Source organism: Diaphorina citri, unplaced genomic scaffold, assembly GCF_000475195.1.
Source record: "Diaphorina citri unplaced genomic scaffold, Diaci psyllid genome assembly version 1.1 scaffold2794, whole genome shotgun sequence".
In the NCBI taxonomy this organism is placed as follows: domain Eukaryota; kingdom Metazoa; phylum Arthropoda; class Insecta; order Hemiptera; family Psyllidae; genus Diaphorina; species Diaphorina citri.
In genome coordinates this window covers 21,994-28,489 of record NW_007380211.1, presented here as the reverse complement: position 1 = coordinate 28,489, position 6,496 = coordinate 21,994, and the positions used below count along the sequence as shown (strand labels likewise).

The 6,496-nt window shown below is 39.0% G+C and overlaps 1 long non-coding RNA gene across 1 annotated transcript; it reads right to left on the bottom strand.

The window, feature by feature from the left end:
• Positions 1 to 525: 525 nt before the first annotated feature.
• LOC113471679 lies at positions 526 to 2,565 on the bottom strand. The gene is made up of 2 exons (XR_003394286.1): positions 1,804 to 2,565; positions 526 to 574 (listed from the first exon to the last, which is right to left on the bottom strand). It is a non-coding gene; the product is annotated as an uncharacterized LOC113471679 (long non-coding RNA).
• Positions 2,566 to 6,496: the final 3,931 nt, after the last annotated feature.

Genomic DNA, 6,496 nt, shown 5'->3' with positions numbered 1-6,496 from the left:
TTGCGACCATATTCACAGAATTGGGTGCCATCTTCCAGCTGCAAACTGTGACATCTGAAACAGACGGAATAGTTGATGGTGAGATTAAACAATGAATACCGTGGTCAAATAATCAAATTTCTTTCTGAAATGGATATTTAAATTTAGAACACACCCAAAAACCAAGAATTTGAAAGAGACAGATTTGATAAACTTACTTCTTAAGAATAGGCAAAATAGTTACCTGCCAAATTAACTAAGAAGGTTATGATGGACAGGATGTTAAAATATGGGGTGAACTAATGTATGAATAGACATGAAATAAGAAGATTAATAGTAAATAGGTATAGGTAAGTATAGGAAATTTTAAAGACTAAAAAAAACTAGACCTAAATAATTCGAAATAAAGAAATAATAATAGAAAATTTAGTACGAAGTAGAGGAAGGTACTTCGTATGAAATAAGATTACCACATTGCATACTCACTTTAGTTTACAGGCGTTCATACAAATAATAAGATAACATTACAGTCCAGCCCCTTTTCTCTTTCCTGAGGGCAAATATCCTCAAACGAAATTACCAACATAAAACAATACTAATCATTTGCTAACAAATCCTCGTCGGCAAAATTTGGGTTGGACGCTAACTGTTTAGGTGTCTTATCCACCACTTTTTGAACTCCCAAACCTGATTGGTCCATACAGCGAGGTTAGGAAACACAACTATAGCTCTGACCCAATCAGGTTTCTCTCGGACACCTAAACAGTCGCCAAAAGTTTATCCCTAAAATTATGATCACAGACTTCGTTTTAGCGCACATTCTCAATCACATTCATAGATGCCAGGATGGTTTCTAAAACCTATTGACATTGTTGGTGATTTTCTCGTTGGTGAAAGCTCCATTTTCAACTCCGGAGAGGTCGTAGGCATTTTTGGGCTTCTTGTTTTTCTTGGGCTCCATCATGAGGGTCGTAGCGGCGAAAAGGATTGAACCTGATGGAAACACAAGAGAGTTGTGGCATGAGAAATATGAGAACCTTATCATTCAGTTTGTTCAACAACGGTCAGATCACAGTAAGTTACGAGTAGCAACTAGCAAAGCACTACCGCAGAGTACCTGAGAAAATTATCATTCAGTTTGTTCAACAACGGTCAGATCACAGTAAGTTACGAGTAGCAACTAGCAAAGCACTACCGCAGAGTACCGTATGAAAATGGGAATTTGAATTTTTATGAACGCCTGAAAATTAAACTATGTATGCAATGTGGTAATCAAGCCCATCAATTGCTACTGACTTTTCCCGGAGCCGCTAAGAAATCTTAGAACTCTGACTGGGTGAGGTTTGTGTGGAGGTGGGTAGCTTGTCCCCAGCCGGCAAAAAGCAAGGAGATCAATGTTGGGGAAGATCTCTCTGTAGAACAGATCGGCGTTGTAGGCGAAACACAATCCACCTGGAAATGGAAAATGAGTGTTTAAAAATTTTGAGCTTTCTTTATGAACACCTGAACCTGGAAACACAAGAGAGTTGTGGCATGAGAAATATGAGAAAATTATCATTCAGTTTGTTCAACAACGGTCAGATCACAGTAAGTGACGAGTAGCAACTAGCAAAGCACTACCGCAGAGTAGGTAGGTACCGTATGAAAATGGGAATTTGAATTTTTTATGAACGCCTGAAATTTAAACTATGTATGCAATGTGGTAATCAAGCCCATCAATTGCTACTGACTTTTCCCGGAGACGCTAAGAAAATCTTAGAACTCTGGCTGGGTGAGGTTTGTGTGGAGGTGGGTAGCTTGTCCCCAGCCGGCCCAACATAAAACAATACTAATCATTTGCTAACAAATCCTCGTCGGCAAAATTTGGGTTGGACGCTAACTGTTTAGGTGTCTTGTCCACCACTTTTTGAACTCTCAAACCTGATTGGTCAACACAGCGAGGTTAGGAAACACAACTATAGCTCTGACCCAATCAGGTTTCTCTCGGACACCTAAACAGTCGCGAAAAGTTTATCCCTAAAATTATGATCACAGACTTCGTTTTAGCGCACATTCTCAATCACATTCATAGATGCCAGGATGGTTTCTAAAACCTATTGACATTGTTGGTGATTTTCTCGTTGGTGAAAGCTCCATTTTCAACTCCGGAGAGGTCGTAGGCATTTTTGGGCTTCTTGTTTTTCTTGGGCTCCATCATGAGGGTCGTAGCGGCGAAAAGGATTGAACCTGGAAACACAAGAGAGTTGTGGCATGAGAAATATGAGAAAATTATCATTCAGTTTGTTCAACAACGGTCAGATCACAGTAAGTTACGAGTAGCAACTAGCAAAGCACTACCGCAGAGTACCTACCGTATGAAAATGGGAATTTGAATTTTTATGAACGCCTGAAAATTAAACTATGTATGCAATGTGGTAATCAAGCCCATCAATTGCTACTGACTTTTCCCGGAGCCGCTAAGAAATCTTAGAACTCTGGCTGGGTGAGGTTTGTGTGGAGGTGGGTAGCTTGTCCCCAGCCGGCAAAAAGTAAAACCCTCGTTGCCAAAGACCATAGCAGCTATACAGTGACATTAATAGATCAGTTTTACTTACTTGGGTCATGTTTCAAAGTCATAGAGCAGGAAAAATGAGGACCAACGGAATTTTTCTTTTTCTTCTACGACTTCTAGATACCGAGATGAATTGATTTAAAAAATACCGGTAAATCGTGAACTTTGACGTCACGGCATACGCTTAACTCGATTCCACGTCGACTGAAACCGTACATTACCTCGGCAACATAGATTCACCTCTTCACCTCGCTGATCGGCCATCGGCGTCGACACAGCTTTACTTGTGGAAGAAGTGGTTATGTACTATAAAAACCGTACATTACCTCGGCAACATAGATTCACCTCTTCACCTCGCTGATCGGCCATCGGCGTCGACTATGTGTCGACACAGCTTTACCTTATTTACATTAGAGGGAAAATTGCTCACTAATGGTTACACAATTCTATTGGCAATTGGCACGAGCCTATCTATTCTGCTCATCTTTTTATTCACGGTCTTGGCTATGAGTATTCTATTCTATTTCGATTTGCATGAAATATTGGGACATTTATAACCATATTGTAAAGACATTATAATTGTATGTTTCTTTTCTTCAAAGACAATTTTTCCAAGGGTGTTTTATTGTTTTTCCATATCCCCCATCGCTGAGATTTTAATTAAACTTTCGCGAATTTTTACGGTAGCTATTTGGTACCTTGGTACGTAGTTCCATTTCTATCTAAGTATCTATTGACAGTTTTATGGAATACTACCACATGCACCTATACAATACATCTAGGAACAAGGTAAGTGCCAGATAAATTTCACGCTGCTGCTAAGCAATTTTTTTTCGTGGGGATTGTTTTTGAGTAAAGGTTAAACTTACCGAAGATGTACGAAATGGCCAAAGTGACCATGGCTCCAACTGGTCCCATGTAGATGCTACCGAAAGCGAATGGAGTGGCGATCAACTGTGAACAAGCCATTCATGAGCAAGTAAGATATTTTGTCCTAATTCTAAGGTATCTGGAATAATGTAAACAAACTTTCTATGGCAAGCCTAACAGCTGCTCGGTAAGTGTATGAAATGGGGGCTACCACTGACATGTCGTGAGATTTTCAGTGGAAGCTATAAACCCATATACCGTATGCCGACTTCTATGGCAAGCCTAACAGCTGCTCGGTAAGTGTATGAAATGAGGGCTACCACTGACATGTCGTGAGATTTTCAGTGGAAGCTATAATGCTATAAACCCATATACCGTATGCCGATATGCTGGTGGTCTTATACGGCTCCACTGATGAAAACGCTGAGAGACAGAAGTCTGGCTCTGTAAATAAAAGCAAGCAACATAATCTATGAGCACAAAAGAGTCTTCAAAAGGTTTGTCTTTGGATGTGAAATCATGTTATAACCAAGAAATCACCAACCAGGAAGATTATTTCCATCCCATATTGGGTGTTTCTAGTTTCATCTTGTATATGTACTCATTTGATCTACATACATGTACTCGTATAGGTAGGTTCCTTGAGTAGGTAAGGAGAGAAACCAATTTACTTGATGTAGAAATAATAATATAAATATCTACATAGGTACTTAGCTATGAAAGATTAGTCCCTGCAATAAGACAACTTCATGATGATGAAGAAGATTGATTGCCAACAATTTGTTTAGCAGTAGCTAATTATCCATTTGAACATTTAGAGCACTAACAAGGCTCCTATTCAAAAGATCTAGTAACATGCAAAAAATCACAACATGCAAACCCCACCCTGGAAAATTCATGGAAAACCCCACTTATGAAATTCAGAAGTAATAACTAGTGCTAAATACGTAGTTATCTAAATTAAATTGATGAGATAAATAGTGTTTAAATTAGATCTTTTGAACCAATGGGTGCACGAAACATTCTCTTGAAAATCAAGTTCATTTATAATCAAGGAATTAGAGATATTTCACCCCATGGTACTGGAAGTAAAAACAGCCACATCCACTATCATGGTATCTGGTTGATCCAATACACTTTTTGAATGAATCCCATTTTGAATGAAATATTACCTGTTGAATTTATCAGCAGCAATTCCCAAGATCACTAATAAATCGTCATCTCTACAAGGTCATGGTTAAAAAAAGTCGAGTTCTTAGAGTTACATAATCCATTTCATGTTATTATCTTTTTCAGCCCATTTCAGGTTATTAGTTATTACTTAGGACGTAGGTATTCAAATTGACTGGACTGCTGTCAGCCTAATTGTGGCTAATCCAAGAAATAACGAGCTATAACCTACAGAATTTTAATCAATTGGTGGAACTGAACTAATCGTGGAAATTTGCTTCCTGTAATTACAAAACCTAGTCACCTGTAGTAAGCTCCTAACCACCTGTATGCTGTATGCACCACTGGAGTAAAAAGAGCGCAAAAAATCAGCCAATCAGCGTGATACGGTCAATTGAGTTGACTAGGAAATTGGTTAGCTATTACAGCCAGTGCGTTGTTATCCTGGATAATTGTTCTGATGGTTTTCAGTTGCATCTTTGACCTTGACATTGGTGCAGTTAGGTGATGCATGCAATATTGTTCATAGGATCTATTCATCCAGAACTAATGTGTGACCTGCCAGCCATAAAGATTTCCTGGGCTTCAGATCCTGAGAAACACCATTGTATTTTATGCAGGAGACGAAATTTAGAGCTATTGATGATACCTATTGACCGGTCTATAATTTTTGAAGGTTTCCAATACATTTCCATTTCCAAGAGTGCAAGTTATTCAGAGAACTGAGAATTTTATCTTGGTGTTGAAGATTTAAGGATAGAAATAAAGGAGGAAGCATTAGGTACTAAGTGGCTGTGACAAGAATACAAAAAATATATTCGAACTAAAACCTGCGACTCACTTATTTTTCTATTCATCCAGAACTAATGTGTGACCTGCCAGCCATAAAGATTTCCTGGGCTTCAGATCCTGAGAAACACCATTGTATTTTATGCACGAGACGAAATTTAGAGCTATTGATGATATACCTATTGACCGGTCTATAATTTTTGAAGGTTTCCAATACATTTCCATTTCCAAGAGTGCAAGCTATTCAGAGAACTGAGAATTTTATCTTGGTGTTGAAGATTTAAGGATAGAAATAAAGGAGGAAGCATTAGGTACTATTTTTAGTGGCTGTGACAAGAATACAAAAATACATTCGAACTAAAACCTGCAACTCACTTATTTAGTTCAAACGCTTCAGTGGTACTTACAAAGTTTCGTTCGTATCAGCTTCGGTGCAGGCGGTGTAGTAGGTGAGATTGAAATGATGGTCGGTATAGTTCTCCCTCAGTTGACATCTGATATCCCCGTACTCCAACTCGATGGCAGTCGCCTTGCTGGTCACACCAATCAGGAAGTGACCCAATTCTGACGTCAGATATCCGAGAGTCAGGATGGTCAAAGCGTAGCCACTGTAGAGGGAGCGGAACTTTTCCATGATGGGGAACATTATGACTTGCGGGAGAGAAGACTGGAACTACAACACCTGTGGGCAGAAGAAGAGATGGACTGGTTAGAATGTGGAAAGAAAGACTCACTACATCTTCTGAAACTGTCGCTCTTAAGTCAAAGAAATTTTGGCCCAGTTTTTGGAATTTATGCTTCAGTGCAGCTTGTGAGCCAGTGTTTTACTAATAAATATGGCCCTTAGTGCCCTTACCCAAGAGGTAGGTATCCAATTAAGCATGATGAATTCTTGAATACCGTGTCAAACGGTATAGGACGTCTTCGGACAGTATTTTTACCCATAATATCCGATTTAGGAAGGACTGCGATGCCCAAACTCTACTTATGTAGTTAGTTATCTACTTCTGTTATAGTATTCCAGAGAAAGGTGTTCATGAGTAGATAATAAGGCACGAAAAATTGGGAATGCAGACTTGGCCTTAATTTTCTGATCTCACCACTTTTATAGGCCGATATTTTTGGATAGGAACTTGT